Source organism: Heterocephalus glaber, unplaced genomic scaffold (assembly GCF_053883595.1).
Source record: "Heterocephalus glaber isolate CG9 unplaced genomic scaffold, H.glaber_assembly_v1.0 deba00001606, whole genome shotgun sequence".
Taxonomy (NCBI): domain Eukaryota; kingdom Metazoa; phylum Chordata; class Mammalia; order Rodentia; family Bathyergidae; genus Heterocephalus; species Heterocephalus glaber.
In genome coordinates, this window is record NW_028258377.1 from 16,969,366 (window position 1) to 16,992,591 (window position 23,226).

General features: G+C 47.1%; 1 long non-coding RNA gene across 1 annotated transcript; it reads right to left on the reverse strand.

Moving 5' to 3' along the window:
* Positions 1-1,458: 1,458 nt before the first annotated feature.
* On the reverse strand, positions 1,459-23,226 carry LOC110345501 (uncharacterized). Its single transcript, XR_002388892.2, has 3 exons — positions 22,999-23,226; positions 19,546-19,647; positions 1,459-3,270 (listed from the first exon to the last, which is right to left on the reverse strand). It is a non-coding gene; the product is annotated as an uncharacterized LOC110345501 (long non-coding RNA).

A 23,226-nucleotide genomic window follows, 5' to 3' on the forward strand; every position in this document is an offset into this window, starting at 1 on the left:
GTGAACCCCTAAAATTTCCTCAGCTATTTCCAAGTGTATGATATATGGTTGTCAACTATATTAATATCTATATATGTGAAACCTATTCCTCCCATATAGCTGAAATTTTGTGCCCTTTGCCAACATTTCTATATTGTCCCCACCCCTTGGCCTCTGGTAACCCCATTCTACTCTGTGCTTCTATGAGTTTGGTTTTTTTAGTCTATGTATGAGTATCGGTAAGATCATGTGGTATTTGTTGCTGGCTGACATAACGTACACCAGGTCATGCATGTTGTCACAAATGGCAGGTCTTCCTTCTTTTGAAATGTGGAATAGTACTCCCTTATATATATACACCGCATGGTCTTTGCCCACCCATCCATCCATGGACACTTGGTTTGATTCCATTTCTTGGCTGTCATGGATAGTACTGCAATGAGCATGAGAGGCAGATGTCTTTGCAATGTACTGATTTCATGTCCTTTGGATTGATACCCAGAGGTGGAATTCCTGGGTCATAAGATAGCTCTATTTTTGCATTTTTGAGGAGCCTCCACACTGTTTTCCATAGTGGCTGTACTAATTTACATTCCCACCAACAGTATGCAAAGGTTTGCTTTTCTCTACATCCTCAGCAACATTTGTTATCTTTTCTCTTTTCAATGAGAGTCATGTAACAGGAATGAAGTGGTGTCTCCTTGTGGGTTTCCTTTGCATCTCCCTGAAGGAAGCATTTTTTTATATACCTATTGCCCCTTGGTAACACTCCCTCTTCCCTCTCAGAAAAAAAATATGTGGCATGTGAATTAGATGGTAATTTTTCTTAAATGTGTGTTACTTATATGCAGAAAACCCAAAAAAGCATGAAGAAAATGAAACTTAAAGACAATAAACAAATCAATAGCTTTTTAAACTCCTCTGTATCCTCAGAAATAAGCCCTGCTAATATTTGAGTATAGACATTCAGTCTTATTTATGTGCTGGAGCCAGTAAGGGGTGAGGTATATTTTAATGAAGGTAATTTTTAAAGGATTTATGGAAAGCATGCTGGAAAAAATTTTTTTTATTAAATTCTTTTATTGGTACATTGTAGGTATACAACACAATTACATTTCTCATTGGGAATTGTACCTTTACATAATGCATCTTGGTTCTTATTTTTTCCCCATTCCTAGCCCTCCCTTCATGCCCTCCACCTTTCCCTATTTACAAAGACTTTATTTCCATTTTTTCCATTTCTCATCATTTGTCCTTTCCCTTCTTTCCTTTCCCCTGTCCCTCCCACTACCCCTACCCCTTTGGACCTTTTCTTCCTATTTTACGTTGTCAATTATTCATTCTAATCATTGGTACATTTTAGGTATACAGTATAATGACATTCAGCATTGGAAATTTGCACCTTTACATAGTCTCTCTTGGTTCTTATTTTTCACCCTTGCCCAGCCCTCCCTTCAACCCCTCCAGTCCTCCCTATTTACAAAGATTTTGTTCCTATTTTTCCATTTTCTCATATTAATCCCATTCCCTTCTGTCCTTTCCCCAGCCCTCCCACTTCCTTCCCCTTTGCCCCTTTTCTTCCTATTTCACATGACCTATTATACATTTAGTCCTTATTTACACTTTCAGTTTCTCTCACCAGAGAAACTATTCGGAATTTATTCATGTGTGTCCTATTTATTTCACTTAAGAGTATCGCCTCAATGTGCATCCACTTAGCTATAAATGTCTCTAATTTCTCATTTTTTATGGCTGAGTAGTACTCCATTTTATTAAAAAACCACATTTTCTTTATCCAGTCTCCAGTTGATGGGCATTTGGGCTGTTTCCAAGTTTTAGCTATTACAAACTGTAGCATGCTGGAAAAAATTTTCCAGAGTAGCCAGGCATGATGGAGCAGGCCTACAATTCCAGCCACTCAGGAGGCTGAGACAGGAGGATCACAAGTTTGAGGCCAGCCTGGGTAATTTAACAAGACTTTGTCTCAAATTAAAAGAAAAAGGGTGGAGGTTTAGCTCAGTGATAGAGAACTCACCAAACATGTGTGAGTCCCTGGATTTGCTCTCTGGCACCACTTAAAAAATGAAAAAGAAAATATCCAAAGTAAAAAAGAATTTATAATGGAAAGTAAGTAGAGATTTCATCCCTGTCCTGGTCCTCCAGTCTGCCTCTTGCTCTTCCTGGAGGTAACTGATGCTGCTACTTCTTATAAGAGACTTCCAGAGAGTCTGTGCTTATCCAATTGTGTTTGCACATGTGTGTGAGGGTAGAGATGTGTGTTTGATATCAAAATGTATCTGCAAATCTGTAAATGGCCTTGTCTCATAACCACCCTCTGGAATGTTCCTCCCTGTCAACCCATACACACTCTTCCTGGCTAACATTTTAATTGCCACATGATGGAAGGATGCACCTTCATATGTTGAACCAATTTCCAGTTTGTTGGGAATTTCCATTGTTAACAATTTTACATGATTGGGACCACTCTATGTTGTTAAACTGGTAAATGTTAGAGGCTCCCTCGGAAAACAAGCCCTGATTTGCAGTGTTTGCCAATTTCCACAGTGTAAATAATCCCACTGGGGTCTATTTCAAGCTACCAACATGACAAAACCACCAGCATGTCATGGAAGGAGCACAGTGCTCACCAGCCTGCACGAGCTACCCCAAGACACCCAACCCTACAGGTTATTGTTGGGAGCTATATCCTCAAGTCTTTGCTTAAGAGGAAATTCCCCCAAGTGGATTGGCTGTGTCACATATATACAACCCCAAGGCATTTGATGAACAATACTGAGTTGCCCTCCAGAAAGATGCTACGGTTTTATGCTCCATGAGGCTAAAGTAAGAGATGCCTGAGATGTCTCACCCCAGCCCCCAGCAATGGCCATCAGCATGGCTTTTAATCTTGCCTGTTGGATAGATGGAATGAGAGTGGAATGATAGATGGAATGATAGTGATGGAATGATTGCTGATTTCATTTGCACTGCTTTGGGTGTATATCTTTTTAACAAAACTGATGGTCAAGTGACAGGTTATTTGGGCAACTCCAAGGATATTTCTTGGAGCCTTTGGGGATTATAGGTGTCCAGGAAGCAATTTGGGAATCTTGGCTTTGGGCCATTGCTTTTCTCGTTGATGAGATCCAATTGGAGATCCATTCATCCACCAAACGGCACCAATAGGTTTCCCAGAAGGCATCTTGTTGTGTTGTTCAAATGCATATTGGAATGTTCATCCTGTCCTCTATGCCACCACCATGTTCTGACTTTTATCTCAAGTCAAGATACCTGAAAAACCACAGCATTCACTTAGCATACTGTGGGAAATGATACCATCCTAGAACTGTACTTAGGAAAGGCAGAGCTGGGCAGCACGAAATATCCTAGGTTTTTTATAAATAAAGGAGATATCCTGGAGAGGTAGAAGGCCTGCAAAATGAGGCTGGAGTGGGAGTCATGATAGTACAGCTCATACAGGATTGTGGTGAGAATTAAATGAGCAAATGTATTTTAAGTACTTAGCATAGGGCCTAGCACATAGGAGGTATGCAATAACAAACAATCATCATCATCATCATCAACATCATCATGCTGTCAGAGTATACTATAACCATGAGGTTACATGTAATCTTCCAGGTTTCCTCTACCCCCCCTGCTTTGGATGGATCAGGGTGACCACCATAGATCACATATGTCAACTCCAATTTAGTCTTCTCTAGAATGGAATGGACCCTCATTGAGTTCTTTGACCTCAGTGCCATCATTTGACCCAACACAATGACTTTCCTCAAGCAGAGCTAACGGCTTCTTTAGGGAGCTTCCTTCAATAAGTCTTTTCTTATTTGTGTGGGTGAGGACTAGTCTTCTAATGGGGACACTGGCTCCCATCCCTCCCCAGTCAGTTTTTCCTGCCTGAGATGGCGTCATGAGTTTTTCAGTATATAGCCTCCCAGCCACCCATCTATCCATCCATCCATTCATCCATCCTTCCTTTTATCCTTTTAATGAATTGATTACTTAGGTCTGCTCTCAGCTTTACAAAACAGAATCACTGAAATCCATGTGCTTGCCAAGGAGTCTAATTTCAAGCAAATTCAAACAAACAGCAATCTTCCATAGCTTTGATCTTCACCATCTATCTGGCCCCTGGCCACCTTTCTGATTTTATCTGATTTCATTTCTCTTTCATGCATCTACCCTGTTCCAGCACCTCCACTGATTTTCACTCAGTTTTCACCCTCTAAGCTATTTCCCCATTCGGGGCTTCCCTTAGGCTACTCATTCACTCAGCCCAGAGGGCTTTCTTCTCACCTCTTTGCCCAACCTGTTCCTTTTCATCATTTCCAGATTAAATGGCATTTCCTTCAAAGAGAATTGAGCGGCTCCACCCCAACCAAAATTATGGCTGCTTCATTATGCTTCCCTTGTGGACTTACCATAATGCGTAAAGACATATTTTGTTTGTGTTTTGTTTGTTTAATATTTGTCTCCACTGTAAGATTGCTACCATCATAATGATGGGGTCTTGTTTGCTGCATTCATGGGGATGCCTGGCCATGTTTATCCTCAAGAATTTGTTGAGTGATTCAGGAAATATTTAGCCAAACTCAGCTGAAAGAAACAATTGTAAGCATGGATTGCTTCAAAGACTGGCTGACCACCTTCCTTCCCAGATATTCCCCTCTGTCCTTGGGGCAGGGGACAGCCAGATGAGAACCAGCTGGGAGCAGGGAAGACCTTACCACAGGGCTTGAACTGAAGGCTTGAACTCATGGCAGGAAGCACAGATGTGCCAAGGGACAGGATCAGAACATAAAGCCCCTCTTGTGGCTATGGCAAGAATGTTGGTTATTATATAGTGGCCACACTTGTAAGAACCTTTGTGAGAGTTTTATACTGGAGCTAGGAGGTAGGTTAGACCCCAGGCTCTGAATTTAGGTGGGCTGTATACTAATCCATCTCCCATCAATTGTGTGACTATTGGCCAGTTGTGGGCTTGTCTTTCCTCATTAAGAGGATTTAGAAATACTGCGTACTTTGTAGAGGTATAGAAGAAATAGTAAGTACCCAAAAGATGCTAGCTACTATTATAATTCTCTTAGGTAGCAGGTTTGTTCAGTGGCATGGTTATTGAGAGTCATGTAACTGACCAAATTTCCCTTTTCATCCTGGCTGCTAGGAAGCTAAACACCAATTCTATGGTCCAACCACAGGACATCAGATTATGTTTTGTGAATGGACTTTATTTGTGGCTCCATGTAGACCCCAACTTTGTTATTTTTTTTCTCATTGTACTGTTTATGTGGGTAGCTTGCTCTAACTTATGTGTTCTTGGAAACCACCTCTAATCTTTTTGAAAGTAATCTGCTATCTTGTAGAAGTTTCTGCTTGCACAAGGCTAATTTTGTCTCCTAGTCAAGACTGCAGACCCCTAGAGGTAGAGAGGTCACCTCTGAGATCCCCTGCCCAGAGCCCTGCAGTTGAGCAGTACATTCCAAACTGAGTGTATGAGCTGGTGGAATGGCCAGAGGGTTAGAAAAAGAAGCTCCCTGCCTTGACCAGAGGAGAGGAGACAGTGGCCCGGGAGACAGCACTTGCTGTCTCAAGTGTCCATAAAACCGAAAACAACACACACAGAAAGGCAGTGACCACTGTGTGGATGCCCTGTGCCTCAAGACACAGAGAACAGCAGGGATGCCTGGAAGGTGCTATGACCACAGGGGGCCTTTGATGATTCCAGGAACTAACCGTTTCCTCACCAGCACTGTGTCACCTCTATCGTCAAACATGTAGGGCATAGCCCACATTGGCCAGACTCTCTTTCCTCTGATTGTGGCAGGAGACAGCACCTGGGCCATGGTTTATGGATGGAAGTTATGTCACTTCCAGCCCTGGCCCCCGAAACTTCTCGCACTCTCTATTCACCAGCTGAGCAGAGAGAACTTTGACGTCCTGGCAATGGGCAGAGCCACGTACACCGGGAGCCTTGGTCCCCAAATGACTGCATGGGCAGAGCCTGCATCTTTGCACCCACCAGTCTCCCTGAGGGAGAGTGTGAGCAAAGAAACCCAATGCCACTAGGGCGTAGGAGTCATTTGTTACGGGAGCCTTACTGGTGAATACAGTGAGACCTACTAAGTGCCAGCCGGCAATGGATACACATCATTCCACTTGGCTTACTGACAGGCCTAAGAGACAGGTGTGACATTTAGTCTGCTTCACAATGGAGAATATGGTTCAGAGGCACAGGATAACTTGTCCCCTAGATCAATGGAGCTGCATGCTTGAATCTCATTTCCATTACTGATTGCTTTGACACATCTATTTCTGGTTTTATACCACCAGCCTGGATAGAAGGACATTAAAGAAACTGCTAAAGAAAACTGAAATTTTTTTACTAGGTTGTCATTTACTACATCATAAAAAAACCTTTTTGGGAGAATCATGAAATAATTTTAGCTCAGGCCTAGTATTAGGAAACTGCTTCTTTGATCAACTGGTACATATATTTTTATTTTCCACAGACAACAAACCATGAAACAAGCATATTTCCTTCTTTGCTTTGGCTGCTGGGAAGCTCAAGGCAACATTTAAGGTCCAACTCTAGTGGTGGTAAAGATCACTGGAACTTGTGTTTTGGGGACAAACTTTACTTCTGTCTCTTATTTTCCATAGAGCTTGAATTTCTGCTTGATTGGATTCATTTATGTAGCATTTTTGCATCTCTGAATGCATTCGTGGAAGGACCTCAAAACACCCTTTGGACTCAAGCAATGAACAAAGAAGTATGTGACTTGAGCAGGGTTCCACAGCTATAAATAGGGCTAAGATTTATACCCAAGGCTAGATGCAGAAGCCCAGGCCTATCTAACTTTCCAGGTCTGGACCCTGAGTTATCCTTAAGTGGGGACCAGGAGCAACTCCTGCAAGATCAGACTTGCCTTCTCCCAGATGCTGGGCTTCAGAGGATCCTGCTATGGCCTGGTGTTTGGGATATACCAGCGATTAACAGCCAGTAGCCATGGGCCCTGTGGTCCTACAGATGAGTTGGCTCATTAAATTTTTTTAAAAATGAAAAGTTGCAATCATTTAAAAATAAGATCTCCTATTTTAAATAGTCCATGTTTTATATTTTCTCATGAAAAATTGGACAATCAAGCAACTCTGGCCCTCCAGTCCCCCATGGGGGCCAGGACTGCCCTGTTCTAATGGGGCACCAATTCTTGAGTGTGGCCCAGTGCTCTGGCCGGGCCTGCCTCACTTACCTGTGGCCTCTGTCCACCCTTATTGGCATGAGGCTCAGTCCTGGTAATGACGATGGGCAGCCATTTTGCCTCCTTGAGGCCCCTGCTACCCTGTGCAACCTCAGGAGGTCCTCATTGTCTTAGGCACCCTCAGCTCCCCTGGACACTCCTCCCCACCCCATTTGGTTCCTCCCATCTTTTGTTTCCCACCCTTCAGACTTGAGCTGTCTCATCCCTTGGGAGGGTCTCCTGGGCTCCTTGTCCACTTTGCCCGCGTGTTTTTCTGTGATTATTCCTTCTGATCCTGTGTGTACTCTGGATGTGGCACATGCTCACCATGCTTGCCGAAGGAACGAGTGAGTTGGGGAAGGAGCCGGCAGAGGAAGAGCTGGGTTGAAATTGCCCAGGTCCACAGGAACCCAAATAGCAGAACTGAGCGGCTTTGAACACAGGCCTTGAATTCTGTGTTCTCTACTTTGGTAAAGAAAGTCCCAACTCAGGTCCCTGGACTACCTCTGTCCCCAGGCTGCCTCTGCAATGCCAGGCTCAGCCAATTGAGTTGGCATCAGCCTGGCTCACTCCCCAAGCTGACATCTCGGGGAGGAAGATGTCACAACCCTAGACAGTCACATAAGCAACCCAGTCAGGCTGGTTCGCCTTTCAGGGAAGAGCAGCCCAGAAGGTGACTTGCTTCTTCTGCTTTCTTCCCTCAGCCTCTCCTGATGTCCTTGCCTCCCCCAGTCTGCTCTTTGATTGCTGCTGCAATGAGGACCGGGAAGAATGTCGTAGATGGTGCATCTGTTGTTCTGGAAGACTATGAAGGCACATTCAGATATGTGCTCTGTGGGCGTTTGGTAGGCTGGGGCCTCTGGAAGCTTAATAATGGGGGAGGGTGCAGAAGAAAGGAGAGATGAGAGGGAGACAGGCAGATGGATGGATGGAGAAGGAGACACTCAGAGGAAGGGAGAAGGAGAGATGGACCAAGAAAAAGGAGAGAGAGAGAGAGAGAGAGAGAGAAAGGGGCTGGGGGTCTGCAGCACTGCCACGTTTTTCTGACGCTCGGCTTTTAGGCCCCAGACAGAGATTTACGAGCGTTTACCCAGTGCATCCGCAATGTGAGGCTGACACATAGTCACTGTGGTTATTTTCGGAAGCAGTGGTGAATTGCTCATGGGAACGGCCTGGCCCTGCCCAAAACTGTGGCCCAGAGTTTGCCTCCCCCCTGCCTATCCCCTTCCTGAGCCTGTCCCCTCATCTCTTAGGAGCTGGCAGGAGGCAGGCTGGGCGGGCTTCTTCCAAAATCCACCCACACTGGGCCACTTTGCCGGTCAGGCTGGCTGGTGGGGAGGGCTGGCCTGCTGAGAGGAAAGCTGGGCGTGGGCACTGGTGGCCAGGATGAGGGACATCTGGGGAAACCTAGAGGGACAAGAGTGGAGCGAGGGCAGTTGAGAAGGGACCATTTCCTTGTGGCACCCATGGCCCATCAATGCAGCAGCTCAGGGAGGGTGGCGGGGGAAATGGTGAATAAGCAGTGCTCCACGGCACAGATGGGGAAGGGGAGGCTCAGCCAGGGAGGGGCCTTGCCCCAGAGCACACAGCCAGGGCTCAGGAGCACCCCCAGCAGCCACTCTGCAGGCTCCTCTCCTAGAAGCCCCTAGTTCTCTCTGCGAGCTGAGGAGCAACGCCTGGGAGAGGCAAAAAGGCACCCGTTCCTTCCTCCTTTTGTGATGGTAAGGGGAGGGGCAGGCAGGAGGCAGGGCCACCATGGGCCCTGCCTGGCTGAAGGGCTTGGACTGGGTGCTGTAGGGGCAAAGGTGTCAAAGGAGCATCTTGAGCAGAGACTGGAGAAGGTTAGAGGGGCATTAAGGCACATCTGGGAAATAAAGGCAAGCATCCAAACATCAACCAATACACCTGTGTGTCCCAGCCAGGGTGTGACTGATTAAAAATAAATAATAGCCCTAGATATAAAGGGACTCTCAGAAGGCCTGGTCTAACTGCTCATTCAGTTTATAGATGGGGAAACTGAGGAATAATTTTACTCAGTGCCCTGTGCTCAGAATTGTGCCTTACAGCAGTTTACTAAGAAGAGTGGGGGTAGGGGTCAGAATATATATATATTTTTTTCCTTTCTTTCTTTTCTTTTGCCATGCTGGGAATGAAACCCAGGGTAGGGCATGTGCTAGGCAAGCATGCTGCCACTGAGCCTGTTCCTCCCCTGAGGTGGGAATCTTGATGAATATCTGCATGGCATCCCTGTACCCCCTCTACTTCCTAGTTTTCTCCTAACCACACTTTTAGTGTTCCTCATTCCTCAGGCTCTCCCAAAGACCCAAGTTCACCCCAGCTCTGGATGCAGTCCTGTTTCCTTAAGATCTTAAGCTTTGCAAAGGGAAGAGTAGGCTACACCCAACCAACCACAGTGAATCTCAGGAGTGTCGTCTGGAACACTAGGATAGACATGCTCGCTGTCTCTGGCTATGTTTAGGATTCATAGGGATCTCCCTGACAGATGTTAGAAACCATCTGGCTACCATGAGAGAAATCAGTATAAGGATTGACGCTCACAGACCAAAATAAAAGGAGCTGAGAGAAAAAACAGAGCTGGATCCCTGATGGATCCTCACCTGATGCCCATACATTCTTGACTGCTCAGCTACATGAATCAATAAAGTTCCTCTGTTGTCCGTGTCAGCTTGTGCTGGGTGTTTGTCACTTAGCTCTTGAGTGATATAAGTGGTGTAGTAGGGTGTGGGAGCAGACCTGAGTCTGAGATCCTGGGTAAAGAATTTACCTAATGGTGGATCACTTCCCCTCCCTGAGCCTCAGTTTCCCTGCCATAAGGTGATGATAGCAGTCTTTGAGTCCCTGGGCTATTGGGAGACATGCAACATGACTGGCAGGTCTGACACAGTGCCTGGCACCTTGTGCTGAGCCCAGAACCACATGTTCCTTGACACTTATCCTTGGGGTGCAGACTGTCCTGCTCCTGAATCTTGTTCCCCAGGCCAGGGTGTCATGGCTCTTGGGAACCTGGGCAGGAAGATTCTCTGATTATATTTGTTGAGGCCACCATCCTGGGATTCAGAATGGCTTCCCAGCCAACTCTCAGACCTGCCTTTGGTAGGTCAAGCAGGCAAAATTAGTGGCTTTGCTAGGTTTTGGACAGGAAATCTATTTTGGGCCTAGGGAGGAAGAGTTCTTGACCTGTTGTCTTGGACAGAGCCACTACTATGAGCTCACACAGGCACGTAGCCCCCCACAGCGGTGAGGCTTGCTTCTGAAAGGGGGCCGGCCAGACCAAGCTGGGGCCAGATGCAGGGAACAACTTCTATTTCCATCAGGAAAGCAACACACATGGTGAGAGTTCAACATGTTGTACTTTACAGGAAGAATTAGGGCTCCCTCGGCAACCCGCCTCCCAGGGCTACTCTACAGAATATCCACACCAGACAGCTTGTGGTGACATCTTTCCAGGGACGTTTAATGCTTCTCTACACACATGCATGTATATGCTTTTTCTTACTGTATGGAATCATGCTATACCTACCCTTCTATAGCCTGGTTTTTGTAACAGCTTTATGGAAATATTTACATATGAAATTCACCCATTTAAAGTGTACAGTTAGTACATGCTTGCCAAGCATACACAAGGCCCTGGATTCTATCCCTCAAACCTGGAAAAACAAACAAAAGTGAAAGTGTGCAATTCCCTGGTTTTTACCATACTCAGAGTTGCGTGACCATTGCCACAGTCAGTGGTCAACCTGAGCTCTTTTTCTGTCTCAATAAGAAAGCTACATTTCTCAGCCATCAGCCCCAATACCTCCATACTCCCATCCCTGCACAGCCATTCACCTGCTTTCTGTCTGCACAGAGCTCCCTGTTCTGGACATCTCATGGAATCACATTATTTACTATCCTCCATGACTGGCTTGAATAATGTTTTCCAGGCCATGCTGCCATCAATACTTTATTCCATTTTATGGCTGAATAATGTTCTACAGCACGGATAGACCACATGTTATCATTTTTCAGTGGATGGACATATAGGTTGCTTTCACTCTGTGGCCATTATGAATAGTGGTGCTATGCACATTCGTGTGCCAGTCTTTTTGTGGGTACATGTTTTTATTTCTCTTGGGTCTATACCCAGGAGTGGACTTGCTGGGCCATATGGAATTTTTTTGTTTAACTGCTTAAGAAACAGCCAGACTTTTCCACAGCTGCCACACCGTTTTACATACATCCCGGCAGAGTACAAAGGGTCCAGTTTCTCCATCTCCTCCCCACTGCTGCTTTTCCAGCCTTCTGGCGATAGCCAGACCAGGAGGAAGGAGGAGGGATGTCACGGTTGTTTTGATTAGCGCCCTGACTCTTTCCACTCAAGCTTTTTCTGTGCCACAGACAGCTTTCTTTCTCCCTCCCTCCTTCCCCTGTTGATGGGCACATGCATTATTTCCTGTCTTGAGTTGCAATGATCATCTCTAGGGCAGGGAGGGCCCTGAGCAGGCTTTGCCCTCAACTCTGGGAGGGTATTTGGCCACTGTCTGGATTTCCTCAGCAGCATGGACAGGGCTCCCCGCCCAGGTTCTGCCCCTGTGCTGTTGACTTTGGGAAAGTCACAGAACTTCTCTGGACCTCCTGTAAAAAAGCAGGGATCACACTAAGCTCACCAGCATCCTGCTTCCCTCCATTATCATTCTGGCTCAGCCATCTCCCCTTGAACTGCACTGAGAACATTTTTCTTGCCTTGCTTATCACAGATCCTTTGCTACAGTCTCAGGACCTCATTTGCCTCTCCCAGAAAATCTTGAGACAGAGGAGAAACTACAGTTCAGGGAGGGTAAGCAAGCAGCCCACTGACTCCCAGCAGGTAAACCCACACCATTAACCCTGGGCTAGCTTCAGGCCTGGTTCTGCATCCTTCTCACCAGTGACCTTGGTCAGTGGCCATCGCTTCACTCAACCTCAGTGTGCCCCTACATAGTGACAAGCTAGGAACTGTGCTGGGAAGTCATCTTGTCCCTCAGACCCTGTCTCCCACCCACTCTGAACCCTGCAAGCCTGGCCTCCATGAGGGTGTTGCCTAGACCTCTGAACCTGCTGATTTGTGCTGGGTTGGCTGATGAGCACTGCCGGTGGTGCTCCAGGAGGTGGAGGAGAGGAGAGATGGGATATTTATCCCCTTGGCTCCTCCCTTGGCACTGATTATTTCTTTAGAGGAGGCCACAGCTTCTGGTCAGCTCCTTCAGACTCTGGCACCACCTCCCTATCTTGCCGGGGCAGTTCCAGGGAGGCAGCAGCTCCCCACAATCAGCAGGCCCAGGGCCCTTCTTGGATTTTCCCTTGTTTCCTGTGAGGTCCTAACTGAGTTGGTGATCTTTTCTCCTGGGACTAGGAGAATGACTGTCTTAGTCCACATTCTGATGCTATAACAGAATACCTGGAACGGGGTAAAGTATAAAGAAAAGAGGTTTCTTTCTCATGGTTCCATAGGCTGGGAAGTCCAAGATCTAAGGAATGAGTCTGGTGAGTGCTGTATTTTAACACAACAGAGGGAAGCACACGGTGAGAGAGAGAGACACAAACAGAGACAGAAACAGAGAGAGACAAAGACAGAGACAGAGAAAGAGAAGAAGAAGAAGAAGAAGAAGAAGAAGAAGAAGAGGAGGAGGAGGAGGAGGAGGAGGAGGAGGAAGGAGGAGGAGAAGAAGCCAGGATTCATTCTCTTATCAGGAACATCCCACCCACTGTGATAATGACATTAATCCACTCATGAAAGCAGAGCCCTTGTGACCTGAATGCTTCCCCTCATGGACTTTGGGGGAAACATTCAAAGCACAGTGTGAAGAGTGATGCCTGATGGTTAGCTCCATCCCCACCCCCACATCAGAATGCCCTTCCCCTGACCCCTTCCTCTTTTGGAACCAGTGGAAGGAGTTCCTATTGTTCTCTGCCTCTTTCTTCATCCATCAAGAATCTGGCTACAGGAAACTCCAGAACTGGAGGGTCACACCAGCCTTGAATCTTGGCTCCAGATCCATCCTAGCAACTGTGAATAAATAGGACTGAGAAGCAAGGACTTGATTCCAGGACAGGAAGCTGCTCCCAAGGCCTGGCAGGTGGCCCAAGCTGTGTCTCCCCTACACCACATGTTTGTGGGGCTTGCCAGAGTGCACACTCAGCCATCGACAAGTGACACGTTTTAAACAGTGCATGTAACACACCCGCACACACAAGAAAACCCCACACATCCATCATGTTGCAAAAGATGCCACATCTAAGGGTCACATGCACCTGGGCCGGCTCCTGTCTCATAGCTCACATATGACTCAGCCCCCATGGATCCTGCCCAGGACTTAGCATGGGCAGGTTGGGGAAGGTCTGGCCCTGGGTGTCTGGAAAACCAAGCTGGGACACCAGCCCAGGCCACAAGGCTGTGTGTGTATCTGCGTGTATCTAAAGTATGTGAGTGTTTGCCTGGTGTATGTATGCCTGTGAGGCATGTGTGTGCATGTCTGGTATGTGTGTGCATTATGGTTTATATGTAGATGTTTCCCCTAAGCCTCATGTGCTCATAGGCAGGCTTTCAGGAAGGTGATTGGAGGCATGATACTCCGGAGTGGATTAGTCTATTGATGAGTTTATAGCTAAAAGTTGGGAGGTGAAGCCTGGTTAGAGAAGGTGGTCAGTGGTGGTGTGGCCTGGAAGAGTATATGTCCCTTCCATCTCCCTTGATCTCTCTCTGCTTCCTGTCTGCCCTGCCATAAGCCAGTCTCCTCTGCCATGGCCTTGTGCCATCCCACCCTCTCTTGGTATCAGCTGACTACAGAGTGAAACCTCTATAAACCTCGAGCCCAAATAAACCTTTCCTCCTGAGAGTTATTGTGTCTCAGTGAAGAGAAAATAAGACAGAGCTCATGTTTGTGTGAGTCTGAGGTATGTGTATACATGTATGGGGTGTGTGTGTGTGTGTGTGTGTGTGCGTGTGTGTGTCTGAGGTATGTGTATGCATCTCTAAGGCCTGCATATGCTGTCACGCTCAGAGCCACCATCCCCTTGTCCATCACACCAAGGCCAGGCAAGGAGGGACAACCCTGCTGTTTCACAATCCACTGAAATTATGCAAGTTAGCCAGTCCTAAACCTGCCTGATTTGCCTGCTCCTTCCTGCAAGACCTCAGCAAAGGATCTGGCCCATGTCCCCTCATTCATCTGCCTCCTCAGCAGCACTGGCACAACTGGGTGGCCCTGTGTGGCCTGCTGAGCCCCTCTCCCTGGGAATGTGAGGAATACACTGCCTTTTCAGTGACAAGTCTCCCCTTGGCTGCTGGCCTCACCAGACCTGAACAACAATAATAAAACCTACACTGTAAGGACACAAGTAGTGGTTGATCCCCAGGTCTTTTACATCATCGTCCACCGCACTGCTTGTGTTCCTGTCCCAAGGAAGCGGCCGTAGGACTCAGCCTGTTGCAGCTGGGTGGTTCCCTGCTCCCTGTCTCCTCTCCAAGCTCACCATGGCTTGGATGTCTGTGTGCCCACAGCCTGCTGCAGCAGCTCCTCTGGAGCTAGCTCATCTCTGAGGTCCATCTCTTCTGCAGCCTGTACCTCCAGAGGGTGGGCCTAGGCTGCTTCTTCTTAACATATGCTCAGTAGACCGCTGGGTGATCTCCAGCCACTCTTGAAATAGATCAGGATGGGCTCTTGTAGCCATTTTACAAAGAGGGGGGAAAAAAGAGGCTCAGCCAAGTGAGGTGGCTGCCCCCTGGCTGCTGGGTGGGTCAGAGGTGGCTCAGGCTCCTTGTCTGTGAGATCTTCCCCGATTACCCCTTTGGAATTGCCACCCACTCAGGACCTAGCACAGCCCCACTCCCATCTCTGTTGGCTTTGCTTCTCAGTATTCTCTGGGCAGAATAAAGAATGCATTTATTACTGCCTCCCCCACCATAAACATCCAGGCCTGAGCCTCTAGGCTGGTGAGATGCTCCCAGCCGCTGTGTTTCATGGTTCTGAGCTCCAGCCTGCTCACCCCTGGGAAAGATTTGCACTAGACACCAGCCAGGCTGCGGGGAGGAGACAGGACAACAGACTAGGGCAGGAGGCACTGGGTCATGATATACCATAAGCCTTTTAAATAAAGTTGAAAACACTTGATTTAAAAAAAGAAGAAAAGAAGCCTAAGTCAAACAACAGCTGTCCTGTTTAGTTTCCCACCCTCACCTCGTTTGTGCTGCTAATGATTCCCCCAAAGCAACCTGCCAGATTTGGGGTTCCCTACTGTAGCACATCTGGTCCCCTGCTTCTCCTCAAACTCATCTCCAGAGGACAGATGCCCACCGTAGATGGCATTTAAGTTCTGGGGTGGCCTCCTGAGCTTCCTCCTTCTGGTGGACCCCCCCTCCCCCCCGCCAAATCTTTGGATGTGTAGTTGAATGGATGTGCAGGAAGAGACTAATGGACAAGTTATTTCCCCAAGCCTCCTTGTCTGTGAGATCTTCCCCGATTACCCCTTTGGAATTGTCACCCACTCAGGACCTAGCACGGCCCCACTCCCATCTCTGCTGGTTTTTCTTCACAGTATTCTGTAGGCAGAATGAAGAATGCATTTATTACTGCCTCCCCCACCATTAAAGTCCAGAGGTTCCCTGAGGGCTGCGATCCTGGTCTACTTTATTACCAGCTGGCCCAGCACAGTGCCTGGCCCAAGGGGGCCACAGTGGATAAATGAATGTGTGAATTAATCTGTCAGCCATGAAGTCCATTTTCCAGGCTTCTGAGGTCATCCCTGTCAAATGTACTCAGCCACCCCACTCACGAGGCTGTCTCCTCCAAAGTTGCTTTCCCATTTAAGCCTTCCTCTCCCGCATGCCCCATGCAAGCCAGCACTTGGCAGTAGAAACTCACCCACTTTCCTCTCTGGGTACCCCCTCACCTTCGCACTGGTATCCCACTCCAGTCCACTCTGAAGCATCCTCTCAGGAGCCTGGAGGGCTCTTGTTAAAATATAGAGCTGGTTTTGTCAGTCTCATAATCCAAACCCTTCCCTGCCTGGAAGGAGTCCAGATTCCTTAGCATCTTTGCAAAGCCCTACCTGATCTGGCCCCACAGACCTCTGTAGCCATCCCATACCCCAACTCTGCCATTTCCATGGCTCTCCATCCCCATTGCTCTGCCATGCTTCATCTCACTCTGGAGCCTTTGCCTACGCTGTTCCTTTCTCCTGGGCTACCTGAGCCCCACTGATTCTTGGGGCCAAATCTCCTCTTCCAGGAAGCCTTTCTGGACCCAAGGCTCAATTAAATGTCTTCTGGTTGCCCAGAAATTTACAGGGTATTAATTTCCCTTATTCTAGCTATGGATCCTGTAGGCCTGTACTCACTCTGGTCCTCTCTGAAGTCCCTGATCCAGCTTGTGCCTGGCACATGGAAGGGGCTCAAAACATGAGTATTGATCTGAATTAAATTTTGTATATTGAACTGAACTACATGAATCAAATCTAAGTGATTGTCTGAATCAGGGATTCAAAATAAAGTGGTAGAAGTTACTTTGACTCCTATCCTATAGTACCAGAGAGTCCATCCTCGGCATCCATAAGGCCCTCATTTACAGATGGAGAAACTGAGGACCAGAGACCATGAATGCCAGAGTTAGATTGTTGAACCCAGTTCTTCCAGTCCCAGAATCATGTATTCTTTCTTTCTCTCTCTCTCTCTCCCTCCCTCTCCTCCTCTTCCTCCTTCACCCTCCTCTCTCTCTCTTTTTATGCTGGGGATTGAACTGAGGCCCTCCAGCATGTTAAGCAAGTGCTCTACCACTGAGCTGCACTCCCAGCTCTTTTTTGGCTGTGGTTGCAAATACTTGGGGCCTTGAGAAAACCCTGAGGCAGCATGGAGGAGGGGGAAAATGCTCAGAGAGAAATCATTTATCCAATAGCACACAGCTGAAGGGTAGCAGAACAAGGATTGAAACCTAGATCTGTTTGATTCCCGGTCCAGTGTTCTTTGCCTACAAAACCCTCCATAGGCTGTAAAATAGTGTTCATATCAAAGGATGGGGGTTGACCTAAAATAGCATTTTCCCAATATTCTGCCTTCAGCCTGCATTCCTTTTCTGGCCCATGCCTTATCCAGGTATGGCCTATGAAGTGTCAGGCTGCCGACCTGTCAGCTCCTGCCCCTCAAATCAGCTCATGCAACTTCAGAAACCTCCTGCGTGTGCACAAGGCAGCTGCTATTTTTCTGCTATCCAAGCCAGGCTAATTTAAGGCAGGGAAGCTTTTCTTCTTTTTCTTCTTTTAACTTTAAAAGAATAAAAGCCTTTATGGACAGCCCAATAGAAAATTAGAGCAAAGAGCATGAGCAGGCAAGTCACAAAATAAGATGCACCAGTGGCTAATGAACATGCAAGGATGGGCTCACCGCACTGATCATTTAGTAAATGTAGATGAAAACGTCAATCAGATGACTTCAATCAGCCATTTTACAGTGCTCAGATCAAAAGACTCCAGGGCTCACATAACCAGGGTTTACAACTTAAAATCTATGAAAGCCACACAGGCCTTGCAAATGTGAAAAAGAGTCAAGTGAGGCTCTCAGAGAACAGTTTCTAGAGGGAGAAGACTCCAGTCAGCTCATCATCTTGCAGAAATGGGCCTGGGCTGCCAGATCGTTCCACCTGTCAATCACAGTCAGAAATCAAATTTTGGACTCTCAAAAGAGAATATGATTTTTTGTATTGCTGACAACGGTTTCAAGATTAGACCTAGAAAGTTCCCCTCTTAGAAATAATTAGATGATACACAAAGATGCATGTAGAAGAATATCCATAGCAGCATAACTCTAGTAGTGAAAGACTTTAAGCAACTAGGTGTCAAGCAATAGACCGCTGGCTCCGTAATATGGCTTGTCCCCATGGTGGGACACCGAGAAACTCCTTAAAGGATGACCCTTTGGGTTAGTGTCAGAACCATAAGATTCCTGGTAGATAAGGAAGAAACTGCAATTTTGATAGCCAGACGCCTGAAATTTACCCAAACCAGGCCAGACCCATTCACCAAAAGCCTTTATGAAATAAAACCACTCAGGTTGTAAAACATAAAGGAGAACCTCGAGACGTTCTATCTCCCAGTGGTGTGATGACCAAATGTGCTGTGCAGACGAAGCACTCAGAACAAATGATTGCAAAGAAGACTTCTGTCAGGTTGTTCCACAGAGATAAGGTCATGTCAGCAAGAGTTCCTTGGGGAGGAAGGGACCAAGGCAACGAAAAATGAAGAGATCCAAATGAGGCAGTTTTGCCTGGGGAAATAGTAGGCAATGGACAGAACATCCCTGTAACGTAAGGGCCAAAAAGATGCACTCAGGACTCACAAATCAAGGTTCCCAATCACCCACCCTTTGCCAGGATCTGCCAACTCAGGCAAACTGAGTAGAAAACCTCCATTCTTTGGTGGAATAAGTAAAACTGTAGCCCCAGAAAGAAACAAGAAATGGCAAGAGATAGTAAATGAATAAGATATGGATAAAATTAAAAATTAGAATAGAGATAATAAAGAGACAAATCGTCAGGTGATAGTACTCCTACCAGTGGTTCATTTTGTCTAGTGCAACTGTGCTTATCAGCTTTAGTATTTTGTAATTGTCTCCTTTTTAAGGCATTGAAAGCACCTATGAGAACTTGATATAATAGATGTGCAAAGGATTTATTTTGTTAAGTTTGTAATTAATGTGTGGGGATATTGAGCTAAGTGTATGTTTGCCTAGCATGGAGCAGGACCTGGGTTCCATCCCTAGCAATGCAAAAAAGTATAAATTTAATAAATTATATATTCCCCCATTGTTGTGTGCATGCATGTGTGAGTGTGTGTGTTTGTGTTTGTGTTTGTGTGTGTGTAGTGCCGGGGATGGAACTCAGGGCCTCCTGTATGTTAGGTAAGTTCTCTACCCTGACCCACACCTCCAGCCCCAAATCCACACATTTAAAAACCTTGGCAGCTTATTAATTAGCCTGTTAAATATTTTGAGGAAAATTTGAAATAGATTAGCTGTTGGATAAGCAATGTACCAATTATAATGACTTTTCCTTCCTATGTGCTTTCTCTTGGAACTGAAGAAATTATCAATAGAGAGATTTTTAAAAGGTCAGTAGCTAGAAAAGATACAAAAAATGAACAATACTTCATGCTGGCAGGCATGAGCACCTGGCACTCTGATACCCTATGGATAAGAGTGTAATGTATCCAGGGCGTGGTTGCTGGGTGGTGATTTGATTAGAAGAATTCAAACTCAAAAGGACCACCCCACTTACAGGCTCACCTGGAAGACAAGCGGGTTATGCAGTCACGTTCCATGAGTTGCAGTAATTACATGCTGAAAAGTCACTGTGAACACTGAATTAGCACATACCAATCCTTGCTCCTAGGGGAAATACATGGTTAGCGTATTGTAAGCTTCTGGTCACATATTTACCAACTGATGGATACATAACCTTGGTGTATGTACATTTGTGCTTAAAAACAGTTTACTCAATAGACTGTGTTGTATCAACACCAAACTCACTCTTATTTTCTTGCGAAGGCACATTGCAGGCTTCTTGCACTGAAGAACAATAGACAGGGCTTCAGCATAAACATCAACATCCCCAACAAAAGCAGAAACATGTGAAATGGTGCTAAATAAACTGCTAAAGGTCACTTGTTTACAGTAGAGAGTGAGACAAGACCGCAGAGCAATGCTTTGATGCCACCTGGGAAGGTCGTCTGCCATGACTCAAAAGCTTTGCCAGCCTGTGTACATCTTGGAGAGTGACCACGAGCACACTTTGGGGTCACCAATGAGTCTTAGCAAGTAGGAGAATTCACCAGTGAGGAATTTGTGAAGCAACACTGTGATAACACACCAAGGAAGCCACTGACGGTGGGCTAAACGCTCATCAGTAGGGAATTGGTTAGACCATGGTTTCTCAACCTCATACTTTTGACCTCTGTCATGAGGAGTTGTCTGTAAATTGTGCAATGTTTCACAGTATCCCTGACCCCTACCCACTAGATGCCACTAGCACCCTGTCCCTCAAGTTGTGACATCCAAAGTGTCTCCAGCTATTGCCCGCTGAGAACCACTGGGTCGCACAAACTAAGAAGCAGCCAGACAATGGAATGGTGTATCTTCTCTATAAAGGATGATGTATAAAATGACTTGGGATGATTTCCATGACATATTTGAGTAGGAAGAAAAATGACAGGTGGCAAAACTGGGTGTCTAAGAGCCCACTCATATCTGATGTGCTTGCAGGCACACACAAGGGAAGAAACGAGAAGGTGAGAGCTTCTCTGTCTTCCTGCTGGATAGGCATTGCCTGAGGACTTTACACCAATAAAGTCAGAGTCTTTCAGAGTCACTGGAGATGCAGATTTGAGAGCCATGAGCATTTCCTGCTTGGACTTCAGTTCCTGGTAAGAACAGTTTGGGATCCAGAGCCAGGCCCTGCCTCCCAGTGGTGCTCCTACCAACCATCAAGTTGGCCTGTCACATAGTGTGTCTTCCTGGTTCCTGCTTGCCCAGGATCCTGGTCCTCTTCTTAGGTGGGGCCAGCACTGTACCCCAGCACTGTTCTCTACCTTCAATGCCTCATTGGGGTTATACTGAATAGGTTAAAAGCCTGAACACACTACTATGCTTCCTTGGCTCCCCTAGCTGAGCCCTGTCTCCAGCATGGGTCCCCTAGGACCTCTGGATAGTTCCCCAACTTGTTAATGCTCCTTACTAAGTCTGCTCCTCTCTTCTGTGGCTTGTGTATGAATCAAGCCAGACATACCCACAGCGAACAGTGGGGTTCATTGTCCTATCTGTGCAATATCTTCCATGTTGTGATTTGGATATGTGCTCCCAAAAGCCCCAGCCTGTGGTGCTATTGGGAAGTGGTGAATCCTTTAAGAGCTGGGGCCTGGCAGAAGAAAGGTAGGTCACTGGGGGTGTCCTGGAAGGGGCTATTGGGAACCTGGCTCCTCTTCTTTCTCTCTTTGCTTCCAGGCTGTCTTGGGGAAAATGGCTGCCTCCATCATGCACTCCCACCATGTTGTGCTGCCTTACCACAGGCCCAACCAAGCAGCTGGGCCAGTAGACCATGGACTGATAGTTCTGAAACCATGAGTCAAGGTTTTTCCTTCATTAAATTGATTATCTCAGGTATTTTGTCACAGTGACAGCTGATTAACTCATGCCAGTCTCAGAATCTTCCAATTGCCCTTCTAAGATGTGGTAGGCACTGAAGTTAGATACACCTCGATGCAAATCCTGACTTGGGCACTTCAGAACTGCATGGTTTTGGGCACATTGATATATTTTACTGAGCCTCACTTTCCTCATCTGTAAAATGGACTCTTCTCACAAAAAATGTTAATTGAGTTAAGGAAAATAAAGCCCTAGCACAGTGCCTGGCACATCGTAGGCCCTCAATCAATGGTAATTAATGGGTTTTCCATTTGGGGTGATTAAAAAGTTCTGGAACTAAATAGTGAGGCTTGCATATACACTTAATACCCCTCAACTGTATACTTTAACATGATTGATTAAAAGGGCAATTTTATCACAATCAATCCAAGACCAAATCAGTACAGCTCCCTTCCTGTTCTTATTCTAGAGTTCTTTATGCTCTGGCCTATCCAGGTTTAAAATTCAGATGGCTTTGCCTCTTCTTCCACCTCCAGACACTCCTTAGAAATATGCTCTGACCTTGAAGCTGACATCTTGTTTTTTCCTCTTCTTGGAAGGCCCAGCCCCACAGAGACCATTCACAGGGCAGGGCGGGCCAGGGGAGGGACCAGAGGAGACAGGGCTGACCATCCCCTGATACTTCAAACCCTAATGACCTTGGCAGCCTGAGAAGAGAAGCCCCACCCAGCCTAGGAGTTTGGAAGGCAGCCCTTGTTTCCCTGGGGTGGTGGGTGTCAGCAGCTGGGGTCCTTTCTGGGCTCTAGCTAAGCCTGGGCTGGAGAGCTACCCCTCAATCGCCTCTGTCCACAAGCTCCTCAAGGCCACCTGCTTATTCATTGTCTCCCCCTACCCTGAATACCTCTTCCCTTTTCTCACATTCCCCAACCCAGAAGCAGTACCTCTCTTCCCTCATTCAGCCCAAGCCAGAAACCCAGAGGCACAACCCCCTTCTCTCCAGGTACCTAGGACCCCAGAATTCTCTGCCTACACCTCCAGATCTTCCCAGAGGACCCAAGTCCCTTCCTAAGGGTGGACCATACCACTAGTGTGTGTGTGTGTGTGTGTGCACGCGCGCTCGTGCGCACGCGCACACAGTCCTATGTCCCTGGGGTAGGCAAGGGCACCTCTTCGTTGTAGACAGGACACTGCCTAGGACTTGGAAGTTCACGCTAGGCCCACTATGTAGGGTGCAGGTCTGGGGATGCAAAGAACAGTGGGGTAGACCCCAAGCAGCAACCCCTACTCCCTCACCCAGAGAAGGGCTTGTTTTCTCTGTGGTCAGCTGCCAGATCTTTTTGAGCAGGAGTCAGGGCTGGTGCCCCTCTCCCACCCTTTGGAGGGCATCTCTCTGTCAGTCCCTAAGTGTTCCCTCCTGTGTTCACAGTACATAGACTGCACTGCTTCCCTCTCTGCCTCCCAGTGGTGTGGGGCCAGGCTTCCAGCCAGCCCAGTCTGAGACCCAGCTGGATGCCAGCTGGGAGGTCTTCTGCCAAGAAAGAGGACAGATGGCAGTGGATGCCCCCAGGTAGCTGCTGGCTCAGTCTGATGTGGACTTACCCAGGGCTCATACCCCTGTGTCCTCCAAAGGTGAGGGAAACAGCTGTAGGTCTTCCAGGCCTTGTTCTGCTTCCCTTGCCCCCACTTCTCCTTGGACAGCTGGCCAACTTGCCTCCCTTTCTCCCTGATCTCTATCCCAGGCAGTCTCTCCCACCCACTCTCCACTCTGCACCCTAAAAGAGCCTTCCAGAACACAGGCTCGCTCCCTGCTGACACTTCCAGGGCTCC